The sequence below is a fragment of the Alosa sapidissima genome, chromosome 1, assembly GCF_018492685.1.
Source record: "Alosa sapidissima isolate fAloSap1 chromosome 1, fAloSap1.pri, whole genome shotgun sequence".
Taxonomy (NCBI): Eukaryota; Metazoa; Chordata; class Actinopteri; order Clupeiformes; family Clupeidae; genus Alosa; species Alosa sapidissima.
This window is the reverse complement of record NC_055957.1, coordinates 27,818,827-27,833,189: the sequence shown is the minus strand read 5'-3', so window position 1 is coordinate 27,833,189 and position 14,363 is coordinate 27,818,827. Positions and strand designations below refer to the sequence as shown.

General features: G+C 41.5%; 1 protein-coding gene across 3 annotated transcripts in view; it reads left to right on the top strand.

Annotated features, from left to right (window-relative positions):
* The window catches only part of LOC121709413 (vimentin-like), a 117,865-nt gene that overhangs the window by 56,443 nt on the left and 47,059 nt on the right, over positions 1 to 14,363 (top strand). The gene's annotated exons all lie outside the window — the stretch shown is intronic.

Below are 14,363 nucleotides of genomic sequence, written 5' to 3'. Positions count from 1 at the left end.
ACGTGTCTGTAGATGTGGTATTGGAGGCTGGTATGTGCCTAATTTGTCTGTAGATGTGGTGTTAGAGGCTGGTATGTGCCTAACGTGTCTGTAGATGTGGTGTTAGAGGCTGGTATGTGCCTAACATGTCTGTAGATGTGGTGTTAGAGGCGGGTATGTGCCTAACGTGTCTGTAGATGTGGTATTGGAGGCTGGTATGTGCCTAATTTGTCTGTAGATGTGGTGTTAGAGGCTGGTATGTGCCTAACGTGTCTGTAGATGTGGTATTGGAGGCTGGTATGTGCCTAACGTGTCTGTAGATGTGGTGTTAGAGGCTGGTATGTGCCTAACGTGTCTGTAGATGTGGTGTTAGAGGCTGGTATGTGCCTAACATGTCTGTAGATGTGGTGTTAGAGGCGGGTATGTGCCCAGCATGTCTGGCAAAGGGGGGCATGGTCTCCAGTGGCACAGGGCTCTGATTGGCAGCTGAATGCCAGCCTGTGTAATTACATCCAGATTAATTGCCTGAAAAGAATTCTAGGACTGTATCATTACACCAGTGTAAAGACCCCCCCCCCCCCCCCCACACACACACACGCATACACACACACACACACCAGTGTAAAGGTCCACACACACACACACACACACACACACACACACACACACACACACACACACACACACACACATCCTCCCATCCCCCATCTCCACAAGCATGCATACCATACACACACATTCAAACACACAGGCACATACATGCATATGCATAGCGCAAACATACATGTATGCTAAAATATACTGATTTGAAAATTCCACATGTGCAGAGAGAGAGAGAGGGACAGAGAGAGAGAGAGAGAGAGACCATGTGGTGTGTGTGTGTGTGTGCGTGTGTGTGTGTGTGTGTGCATGGGTTTATTTTTTGAAGGACCCCCCCCCCCCCCCCCCCTCCCACGGGTTCTGAGTAGCGAGACACCTGCGAGTCTTTAGCTCTGTGCTGCATTAGAGGCTTCTCCAGATCGCATTGTTCAGGCATAATGAACATAATGAATGTCAGAGTCATTAGAGGGAGACATAGAGGAGAGGAGCTGGTAAACAGCATGATTGTGTGTGTCTGTGTGTGTTTGTGAGTGCATGTGCTTGTTTTTCCTATGCTTGTGTATACATGTACGTGTGTGTGTGTGTGTGTGTGTGTGTGTGTGTATGTGTCTACGTGTCTGTGTTTGTGTTCAGCCACAGAATCAGTACAACAGAGGAGACAGGTTAGTGAAAGCATCGTGTCACTCAGGCTACACTGAGCGTCTGTGAGTAAATCATCCCTCGGCAATCACTGACCATTAAAATGACAGACGTTTGGCATTTAGGAGCAATCAGATGGGACTCACTTTGTTAAAGCACTAAGCTCTCAGGTCGCACAGAGAGACCCCTGAAAACAAGCCATCCTCTGGGCCTCTGTCTGTAGTGAGCCACTAATAATTATTGCGGGCTTAATTCAAGAGGACAGCCCTCTCTGACGTGAAGTGATGAAGCCTGAACTGGGTTCAGGTCGTTTAGGTTAAACTGAGACCAGATCTCACTACAGAATCAGTGACTGAGAGAGGAAGGGCTCAGTGATGTGGAAGTTTAGGATCTTTGTTTGTAAAGACCCCCCCCCCCCCCCCCCCCACACACACACACACACACACACACGCACACACACAAAAGTCACAAACATACGCAAGCAGGCATCTCTCCCTCTCTTCCTCACACACAACTACTCACACTCTGACTCCCCTGCAGTCTTTTTCATTTAAACACACACCTGGACTCTATCTGAACTCCAGAAGCAATGAATGTTATACTTCACATCAAAACGAAAGTGCTTCTTTGCAAAAAGAAGAATCGGGTTGCTGCCACTGTAATTTGATTAATCATAATTCAAGTGTTGGAGAATCTGGCAGCAGTTCAAGAATATCCCACAGTAATGGACTGAAAGCCTTACAGTAGTTCAATTTGTTCACTGGTCATTGAGTCTTACACACACTATGATGGATCCCAAAGCACTGATGTATTACTCCACATCCTGTGGTATTAACAGACAAGAGTATATGTAGGAAAGGGTTAGTCCAGGTGGAGGCTATTAGATGGCTACATAGTAGATGTATGATTGGCCAAAAGGGAATATCTTTTCACCTAATCTCCTGCATGTCATGATGTGTAGGCACATTCCGTTTGGGTATGCAAGTAGGGGTGGTTAGAATACTCAAGAGGTAAGCTACACCAGGGCTAGCGCAAAGATCATTATAACTGCTGTACTAAGCCTTACATGTTTCCCATAAGGGAAACCAGTCCAGAGTCAGATATAGCCATGTAAACAAAAAGATATATACGTGTGTAATACAAGTAGTCTCAATCGCTGGTTCCAGTAATGTAGCTTGAGTTATTGAAAGCCACATAAATACAGACCAAATTTGGTGGAGTCTTCTAGTCTACTGTACACTTATGCATCTGCTGTGTGTCAGACTCACAAGGGCCCAGGGTCTGCCAAGCGTCACCGCTTTCAAAATGCTGCCCACACAGCAGTCATATATCCTGATGAAAGGGTGTTTAATCTGTATCAAATGTCTAGATGTATATTTTATTGTTTTTTTAATTTGCACTATACAGTATATTTGGTGATTATAGCTTTGAGCATTTGTAAGACTTGATATTTATTGGGCATGTAGAATATATTTTGCTTCTTGAGTCACTGCCGCACAACAGGAGAAAGTTTGATCAGACTGTCAGACTGATGGCCAGAATCAGATTATGGAATTGATTAATAATGTCTAACAATGAACAGCAGGCTACAAGGATTGATCAAGTTGTTGTAGCCAACAACTAAAGCTACCAGGCAGCTACAGTGCTACACTCTGGGGGCATGAGCCCTTATGTACCCCCAGAGTGTAGCGCTACAGCTGTTGGTTGCAGGAACTCGTGCTAGGCAGAACCGATTGTTTTTGTTTGTTTTCGTACTCAGTACTCAGAAACGGAGATCTATGTGAAAATCGCCAGAATTCTCTTCTCAGAATTTGAGCTGCTTGCTTGCTCAAGCTAGTTGGCTTGATTAGTGTTCCCTTTTTTCTGAAATGTGAAATCAATCCATACAAATTAGGTTAGGATTGAACAAAGAGGTTTTACTGGACTGTGGCTGTGCACCACTGAGATAGATCATGTTCTCACTGTGATCCTTTGCTCTTATTTGTGGCTAGGGAATTGAAAACTCTTGCCCCAACTCGTCCATTTTCATTCCCTGCTATCTTTCCCTGCTAGTCTCTATCTCTCTTTTTTTCTCTCTCTTTCTCCTTTTCCTTTCACTGCTTCGCTTAAGGTAATGAAACAAGGAGGTGCACACAAGGCTTGTGTGGAAAAATATGTATTTTAGCCGAAAAGTTACAAAAGAAGTCAGAGGCTAAAACTGGAGCAACAGACGTTTCGGACCAAGTCCATTTTCAATGTCTCCAGTAGGAAGTGTGTGGCAGTTTTTCCGGTGTTGTATAGGGTGACGTGTCAGTTCAGGAGCTCCCCCGTTCACCATAAGGTGGAACACCATTAAGAGGACCTGGGTAGTTCCCATTACCTAATAATAAATAAATAAATAGATACACTTCTAGAGATCACAATGTGCAGATATACATATGAGAAATAACATGAAAATTATTATAAAGCATTTGAATGATTATACATTAATCATTCCTACTGGAGACATTGAAAATGGACTAGGTCCGAAACGTCTGTTGCTCCAGTTTTAGGCTACATTTATACATGGCCGGCTATTTTCATAAACGGACATTTCACCCTCTCCGTTTTCAAAAATAACATCATGCACACCTGTCAGTTTTCAGAGAAGTTTCCCCGTGTATATATGCCGTCAAGAGCATGCCAAACCTGTCGGTGGCAGTGTAAGGAGAAGCTCAATCCCACGTGAGCCAATCAGAATCCCGAAATTAGCAACAACAGAAACAAATCACTTCCTATTTCTCTTTTGAATGATATTTGCCAATGCAAACAGGCCTAAAGCGTTTGCACAAACGTAAAAATGTGTACCACCTTAATAGCATCCATAATCAGTAGCCAAACAAACTAAACATAGGGCACTCACATGACGTTAAGCATTTTCTGGCGCGTAATGTGACGTTTGAGAACCTAAAACCCCGTTTCTCCCAGTTGACACGACAACACATAACCGGCGTTATCATAAATCTCCACTGGCCGGAGTTTTTAGAAATAATCGTTTTCTGTGATAAAAACGGGGTTTTCGTGTAAATAAGAGGCCAAACCGCAGGGAAATATCTGCGTCTTCCCTTCGTGTAAACGGGGCCTTAGCCTCTGACTTCTTTTGTAACTTTTCGGCTACAATACATATTTTTCCACACAAGCCTTGTGTGCGCCTCCTTGTTTCATTACCTTAAGTGATCACTACTTTTTGGGAGCGGACACACCAAGCAATACACGGGTCAAAAGTGTAGGCGCAGACGCCGACCTTGCTGGTTTTTTATTTCACTGCTTCCCCATTCTTCATCTTCTGCACCTGATAATTAGACGCATAATTACCCGGCTGAAATGAACCCCAGAACCATGGGTAATTACATTCCTCTCCACACCACTTTTCCCTTTACCCCCCCCCCCCCCCCCCAACCTCCCCCTGTGACAGAATGGAGTCAGGTGCTCCTGTCCTCCCGGAAGCACACTCGCAACCTGCTCACCAATTTAGCCTGTTTCTGTGCGCTTTAGCGTTTTGTCTGTGCAGGTGTACAAACACTCCCCTCTCTTGACACACACACATACACACTCACACAGACACACACACACACAGACTAGTCACACACCATTTGCCCGGTTATGCACAATTACCCTGATAGGACAGGCATGTATAGAGACATTACTGACAGAGGGTTTACACCCATTGTGAATGGTGTGGCATCTCTTCTTATCTTTTCCCTACAGGTTCATGCTTCCATCCAAGATGCTGTACAGTAAGTGATGGTAGCATCTCTTACTGTATCTCCCTCTTGCCTATGGAAGGCCTAATGTATGAAACATATCCAGCCAAATCATACCAGAATTACACAGTGGCTGCAAAGCATTACAGTTGCATTGCCTGACTTCTACTGCTGAGGCATAGTCTGGTGAGCTGAGAGTAAGAACCCTCAGTATGGATAACTAATCTCATGTCACCATGGCAATAGTCCATCTAGTCCGTTTCATCCAAAGGAGGTTGGATGGCGTGGAGAAGATCTATTCATCTGGATTAAGTGCAGGCTTTATTGCTGTGATCTCTGATGTGAACTTGCAGTCTTGATGATGATGAAAGCACATATCTCACACAGCCATCTACTTTGAAAAGCCCCATGCTCACCAAAATCATCATCTGTGTTCAATTACAATCATTCACATGATCAGTCCTAACGATCCTCTCATCGCCGACGCTCTGGTACAGTAGAGCACTTGTTTGACACTCAGAGACATTTTAATCACGTCTCTTAGCACGTACCAATGTGCACATCTCCATAGCTCTGGTGATGCACTGGGCACATATTTCTCTCAGAGGTAATGGTGCAGGGCAGCGGGGTGTTTCATGTCCCTCATTTCCACTCGGTCGCCACAGCGTTTGCTGGCGTGGCAAATCCATCCTGGCACGGTCGAGATGCTCGAGTGTGCAGAGCGGAGCAAGAATGAGAGGGAGATGAGGCGATTGGAGGCATCGGGCTTTAGTGTGAGCAGGTCAGTTGCTGCGGGGGTCTGTCGGGGCCTTTGGACCTTTCAGACGCTCAACAGCGGAGAGCAGGACGCGGCCCCTTCGGGCCTTCTGATTGGACACAGTAATGTGTGAATGTGCTGCCAGGCAAAACCTCTAATATGCTTGTCGTATTTTTTAATCCCGTTTTTTGAGGGTGTGCAAATATGTGACACATTTCCTGGAATTACAAAGAGAAACTGATATTAGTCAGTGCTCCAGTGTTGAGCTATCAGAGGATGGAAGGGACACTCATTTCCATTTCTCTCAGTAGTGTGTTTATATCGAGACTTTCTTCCGTAAAAATAATGAGATTGCATGTCATTGGTAAGAGAATACATTATTGATTATTTAGTAACACATACATGGTCCTCTGCCAGCACCTCAGTCTTGCATCTCTTTCTACTTTATTTCTGAATGTAAAATGTGCACAAAATGTACTACTAAAGTCCCAGGCTGCGTCAGTCTCTCGCTGTGGCCTCTCCATGTGAGTCTGTCTTGTTTGGTGCTATAGTGGCTCCTCCCAATAATAAATCAAGTGCTGGTGTTTATTCTTAAGGCCGCGCCACATGCACGCCTCCCCTCAGATGAAAGGCCCCCGAGGCTGCAAAGGGCCGACAACATGAATTGTTTATATCCAAGTGTGCCTGTGGCGTCAATCTCTCAGGAGGGGCAGGCAGTGGCTGCAGACTGCGTATCTGCTCAGTGAGTGACTTTTGAAGCACCACCCTTTTTTCAGGTCTCCCCCAATGGGAGCTAAGACTGGGATGGTTTGGGGCCTGATGCGGCCCAGATGTGGCCTGAATCTGGCAGATCAGACTCCCATTAGGCTCCAGTCACCAGTTAGTTGTCATTTGGTCAACCTTGTAACCTGGTTAACTGATAACCTTGGCAGTTTGTACCAAGGATAACGTTTCCACGACATTGTGCCATGGTCACTTGTAAATGTTGGCATTTGGTGCCGTGAGTAACGTTGCCGCAATGTCCTGACTTGATTGACTGGTAATGTTACCAGTTGGTACCCTGAATAACGTTACCACAATGTTGTGCTATGGTTACTTGCAAAAGTTGTCATTTGGTATGTGAGTAATGTTGCCACAACATCCTGACCTGATCGACTGATAACATTGTCAGTTGGTACCGTGGATAACATTACCACAACGTCATGCTATGATCACTTGCAAAAGTTGTCATTTAATACTGTGAGTAACATTGCCATTACGTCATAACATGGAGATATGCAATTACTTTTTTTACAATACCTTTGTTTTACAATACATAGAGATCATAGTTTGCCAGCTAGATGCTAACATTAGCTAACCTTATGGTGAACGTATTCATTATCCAGGCTAACGTTAACGTTATAGAATGGCTGTCAAAGTTTTGTCCATTATATAAGTTGAAAATAGGTTAATCATAATATTATCTGGTTATACCGATATCTAGATAACCAAGGTAATGTCTGATAACATTAACATAGCTCTGATGTTTCTTATGTGTTACGTTGGATAGCATGTGTAAGTTATTGTAATGAAATAGTTTTTATTGTTTTTAGATTAGATTAGATTCGCTATTGTCATTGTGCAGAGTACAAGTACAATGACAACGAAATGCAGTTTATAACCAGAAGTGCAGAAAAGTGCAATGTGATACACAGTATAGACAGGTGGTGCAGTATAAACAGTATAAGACATATAATGCAGTGTAGGGTATACAGTTAAGAAAGTGGTATGGTTTACAGTAATATAAATTAAATATAAATATAAATATGTGCAATGTATTAGCAGTAGCCTTATCAGAGTAGAATAGATATGGATATGCAGTAAGAACAGTGTATGAACAACATGTACAGATATGTGCAGTGTAGTAGCAGTAACATTAGAAGAGTAGTAAAAATAATATAAATATATATGCAGTATGTTAGGAGTAATAATAAATAATAAATATGGATATTCAGTATAAATTGTATAGACAGATGTGTACAGTATGTACAGATATGTGCAGTATAGTAACAGTAACATTATAGGGGTAGTAAAACATCAGTGTGTTTTAGTGTGTTACCTTAATGCAAACTTAATTTTTTACATGATATCAAATGTATAGGATAACATACTGTATGGCGACATTGAAGATTCTGTCAACCTGCAATTTAAAAATAAATTGTGAAGTTAATGTGTCCACTTCAGAGAAGCAGTTGGCTAGTAACATTACTTCACGTTAGCACTCAGCTAGGGAGTAGTCTATGATTTAGTCACCTAACAAATAGCAAAGAGATGTGCTGTCAGATGTAATACTAGTCAGTTAGTGTTGAGTGTGAGATTTTATCCAAGGCTATAGACTGTCAAAGAGTTAAGTTGTCTGGATATTATAGCCAAGAAGGTTGTGATCTCTGTTAGAATTGTATGGGCTGATATTCAGGCAGTTCTCTTCCTCTGCTTCCTAATGATGCATTTATTTTTGGTAAGGCTGACATGGTAATTTATTTCCCATTTAAAAAAATGGATTAACACCATGCAGCTCCATTAACATAAGGGGATATAAAATGCATGTCTTTACATTTTAAGCAGGAAAAAGCATGAAACACCAGAGTGGTTTTTTCGCTGCGACATCAGAATGAGTCACTTGTTGGAGACGAGTTTGCCGCTGTCTGCCTTCCTGCCTCTGTTTACCACTGGGTTTAATTTGCACAGTGTTTCACTCTGTTTGGTGTGAAGGAGGAGGATAGACAGATGAGAAAAGAAAAAAGAAACACTGTTCTAGGATTGTGCTTCCATCAAAGGCTGTGGCTCCCTCTGAACAGCTCAACATGAACATTAGAAAGATCATCCACTGGAAAGACTGATGCCTGAACAAACTGTAGCAGCTACAGAGAGAGAGAGAGAGGGAGGGAGGATGTTTTAAACATTCTTTTTGTCAGCTGCTGTTTCTTTGTTAAACATTTGGTAATGAAATGAAGCCATTCCAGTGGTAATCTGGTTCTTTTTGTTTAAAATTGTATTGGTATGTGTTCTATTTGGTTAACTGTGTTATGTGGTTTATGGATGTCATTACTGGAGGCAAATGAATGATTATGATTTGGGTATTGTATGAGACATCAGACTGAATATAGACTCAGTTGGGTTCAATTTTGAAAAATATTGTATTTTTAGCTACACCAACCTCTTCTTGCCTGTCTGAAATGATTCCTCAGTTTTGGTGATCTGGTTACGATCATGTTTTCATTGTGTCATGTTCAGAGATGACCATGAGCATCCACTCTTTATCTGTAGTTGACGCAGATATACTGTAAATCTATATGCACTTTGCATTAGGGGTGGGTATCACAGAGTAACTCGCAGAGTAATAGCCTACTGTCCTGGGCCAGAATAACGATAATATCATCATACAGCAATTCTCTGATACTAAATACTTTCATCATCTGTGTAACTTAAAGCAACACTAAAGCATGCATGCTATTTGTTTATCCAGCACCGGCTTTGCAAATAACAATGTCCAAAGACACTAGAGTATGTTGCATGATTTCATGAAAGTATGATGTATTGCGACATCAGAAGCAAGTCAAATTTGTAGTTTCTTATATCTCATTCCATCAAACTACAAATCCGCTTCCAGATCTGGCAAATTACATATAGACAGGTCATCTGCTGGAAACATTAGGCCTAGTTTTTGGTCAAAGTTTTCTCCATGGATTCCTGGTCAGAACCCCTTGGAACAGATTAAATTTTGGGGCATGTTGAATTTTGTCCAAAAATCCAATAGGGCTGCCGTATTCCAAAATGGCACATTTTTCCTATGCTATGGGGGCATTTCCAGTAAAAACAGTGTCATTTTAGCAAAAAAATGTCCTTTTCTATCAAATATATATTTACAGAGGTTAACTGATGATTTTAAAACCCTAAGTATTTTTCTAACAATTTTAAATAAAAATAAAATAAAAATCAGAATTTTGTCAGATATTTGTCAAATATCAGAAATGATCAAATTTCCTTCAAACATAAGCCTCTTACGGGTTAAATAGAGTTCAAATAAATTGGGTACCTTAACTTAAACAGATTACAACACATGGCATTTAGACATTTTCCCAAAAACTCAATATAAAAATTCAATAATATCCCCAAAATGGTGAATTTTTGGGTCTACACTTTTGGCTAAGTTAGAGGGTTTTTTTTATTAAAAACATTTTGAGAAATGTTAATTGATATAAGAAACAATATAGTTCCATAAAGGTGATGGAATTACAAAAAATACTATTTTATCACTCGGCTAGATATATTGTTACTATTACTATATTAATGATAGTAATTAGAGCTGCTGAGAGAACATGACATAAATCCAGAGATGGAAATGGTCTTAGTAACTACCAGTCTTTGCTATCATCTTTTTCATTCACTGTTAGACTTGCAAAAAAGACATTCTATCAGAGCAAGATTGAGAGCGCAACTGACAGTAGAAAACTTTTTCAACTTTCAAGTCTTTTCTCAATCCTCCACCACTGCCATACTTCACTCTCAGCAGATGACTTTGCACGTATTTTTGCCCATCCATGCCTGTTCCCAGCATAACACTTTGCGATGATTAGCTTGCAGTATTTTTAACTGCCATACTTCACTCTCAGCAGATGACTTTGCACGTATTTTTGCCCATCCATGCCTGTTCCCAGCATAACACTTTGCGATGATTAGCTTGCAGTATTTTTAACTGCCATACTTCACTCTCAGCAGATGACTTTGCACGTATTTTTGCCCATCCATGCCTGTTCCCAGCACAACACTTTGCGATGATTAGCTTGCAGTATTTTTAAAATACAAAAATACACACCAATAAAGTATTTTGATACAAAATACAGAGCCATTTCCTTCAACCTAATAAAATACAAATGACAAAATACTATTTTGCATTTGAAACACATATTACATGTTTCAGAAATACTACCCATCCCTGGGAACAGGCAGATTACATCTTTATAGTTGGCCATATAATGACATACTTAGGTTAATTCTGTATTTCACCAGTTAGGGCACAAAAATGGCCAGTAGCTGCACTGTGTAGCCCATCTTGACATGTCTTTAAGTTTTGGGTTACAATATACAGTACAGGTAGTGGGCTCTCTGTAGATGAGTAGGCCTAAGCCTAAAATTACAACATTTCTATCACAATTGACCAGACTGACCTTTTGTCTTCTTTTAACAAAATTCTGGCTATGATTGTTCCTTGTATTGCATCATGAGCCATCACTGCACCTATTGCATTCTATTGCAATCACTGTACCTATCACTGCACCTATTGCATTCTACTGTTGTTAGCCTTAAGCCTAGCTCATTATGTTGTACCACATCACCCTCCATTAGAAGTGCAATGAGCTGCATTGAGCATAATAAACTGCATTTAGAATTCCAAATCCATATTTCCAGATATTTTGGTAAAAGTAACTTAAAAGTAATACAATAGTAGTGTAATGCCTTACAATTCAGAGACAGTAATATTATAATGTAATGAATTACTTTGAAATGACAGTAATAAGTAATACATAATATATTACGATTTTGAAGTAACTTGCCCAACACTGGTTAAACCACATGTCACTGCTTGACTAAAGGAAAAATATAGGCTACTGAACATGCATGGAGATCGTCATAGTTGACAGAAATTACGATACTGATTATATAATAACCTATAGGTCCAAATCTAAGTGTTGCTACAGCATGATACTGTGTGTTTGTTATTTACGGGGGGGCAATCAGGGGGGGATTTTGGTATCGGTGGGCTTGTGTGTGTGTGTGTGAGTGTGTGTGTGGGGGGGGGTGGTGGGTGGGGGGGTCGTCGGTCCAGTAGTGGGCCGGTCCAGGAGAAAATTGCCAGGGCCGAATTTTGTTCCCAGTCCGACCCTGAGTCCATCTGATCAATAAGTATGTGCCTGGACTCAATTCTATACACTGACCATTTTTTCACCCATTAATTTCTAATGGCCAGTCATTTTTGACCGAAAATACACATGGGTGTTCTATAAAACAGTTAAAAAAGTTAAATAAAACACTCAAATTGTTATACAAAATATCAAAATTGGTTTTGTGCGTTCAGATGCCCTGTGTTAACAAAACCAAGAAGCCTCATGGTAGTGAGAATAAGTTAACAATATTTTTTAGAGAGAAGAATTGTTAATCGGTCATATTTGACTGCAAGCACAATAGGATAAGTGCTCAGTTTGATGAGCCCATTAGGAAAGCTTTGCCTGTGAATTGTTGGACTCTTTCTCTCCTCTTGAAGAGGTTTCTCTACTGCTTCAGCAAAGTCATCCAACAACATGCCCTTTGGATCCTGTCCCGTCTATTCTTCTGCAGTCTGTCACACCTGCTGTTCTGCCAGCAGTCATGCATGTGTTTAATACTACTACACTCAGTTCTGGAATAGTTCCTTCTTCTTTTAAACAGGCAAGGGTTATGTCTTTGCTAAAAAAAAGTACACTTTATACAATTGATGAAGACCTACAGACCTGTCTCCCTTCTTCCTTTCTTGTTGGCTTTGGAGAAAGTGTTCTTCAAGCAAGTCTATGACTTCCTGTATCAGAACAAACTGCTAGACCGTATATGCAGTCTGGTTTCAAGAGTGGTCATTCTACTGAAATTGCTCTGTCTGTGACTGAAGCATTGAGAGTAGCTAATGTAACCTATTTACATTTACTGTTACTGTTTAACCTGCGTGGTTCAGCCCTGCACATGCCCGGACTCAAACCCGTAAACAGCAGCACCTCAAATCAGGAGTCTGCTCAGTCATAATTCTACTAGACTTACCTGCAGCCTTTGATACTGTAAACCATGACATTCTCCTTTCTACACTGTCTGAACAGGGAATTTCTGGGAAAGATCTTGGTTTGAATCCTACCTTAAAGGGCGTTCTTTCAGTGTGTCTTGTATCAAAGTATCATGACCTCACCACAGGTGTGCCATAAGGATCAGTATTAGGGCACTATTTACACCACTTCCTTGGGTGAGACCATTTACTCCAATGGATTTGACTCACTGCTATGCGGACGGCTTTACCTGTCTTTACCACCTGAGGACTGTTTCCCATCAGATTTCTGCATGCCTGATATTTCATTCTGGATCACAGACCGACATCTTCAACTTCATCTCTCAAAAACTGAGCTTTTGGTGTTTCCAGCTAAAACAGCTATTCCCCAACAGATTAACATCCAGCTTGACACCTCTTCACTGACCCCAACTAGATTGGCACATAACTTTGGCGTCATAATTGATGACGACTTAATTTCTTTGAGCATGTAGCCTGAATTGCAAAATCGTGTTGGCTTGTCCTTTACAACATTAGGAAGATCAGACCTTATCTGATACAAGATTCCACACAACCATGGAAGGCCATGGCTATATCCAAACTGGACTATTGTATTTCACTGTTAGCTGGCCTGCCTGATTGTGTAGTAAGATCGTTGCAAATGATTCAGAATGCTGCAGCACGCCGGGTCTTCAATCAGCCAAAGAGTAACTCCTCTCCTACTCTACCTTGACTCCTTATAATAGACCTTGGCCTATAGGACACTTACTGGATCTGCTTACGGCTATCTCAATTCTATGATCTAGCTGTACATCCCCAACCACTCACTGGGGTCATCTGATGAGCATCTGTTGTGTGGACCAGCCATAAACGCTAGATCAAATTCAAGACTCTTTTCCTCAGTGGTAACTCGTTGGTGGAATGAGTAGCCCAGTGCTCTCCTTCTTGTGATAGTTTAGGCCCAAAATCCCACATTTTGGGGATATTATTGATTTTTTTTTTTTTTGGGGGGGGGGGGCTTTTTTATGCCTTTAATGCAACAGGATGGAGAGTGACAGGAAGTGAGTGGGAGAGAGAGTTGGGGTGGGATCCGGAAAGGGCCACGAGGCGGGGAATCGAATCCGAGTCGCCGGCGTACGGTGCAGGTGCCCCAGCCAGTTGCGCCACGGCTGGGGCCATATTATTGAATTTATATTGAGTTTTTGGGAAAATGTCTAAATGCCATGTTTTAATCTGTTTAAGTTAAGGTACCCAATTTCAGTGGCGGACCGTGCGTTCAGTGGTTAGGCCTTCAATGATGACTATGTTTTGCCAAAAAATAATAATAGGGGGGCGTTCCAGGGGGGATACCCCAAGAAGATTTTTTTTTGCATTTCAGCGTTAAAATGTGCAATTTCCCAGCATTTCAAAATGGGGGGGGGGGGAGTTTTCTCTTTCTCACGCATCTGTGTAGCACTCTAGAATCTTCGTTAGACAAACAAGTAATGTTCCGAGCTGAATTCCGCATTGCTTAGATCTTTATTAGGCGAATAGCACCCGGCCATCATCCTTATCAGCAGCAAAGTGAATAGGCTGCTAGGCTAGGCTACTTATTTATCACCCATATTCATTACAATCTGCTGCCTGCTACTGTCCGGTGAAGACGTGCAATTTAGTCCATGTCATATTGAAAGTGAACACCAAGTGCGCTCAAGTATGGGTTTGTGCAGACTATTTTGAAATATTTAGGCTATCGGTTGCTTAACTTATGTTCATGACTTGCACACACATAGGCTATGGCACTGCCACAGGTTTACAATGATGTGTTCATTTAATAGTTTAATCTGACATCAGCAACTTGCTT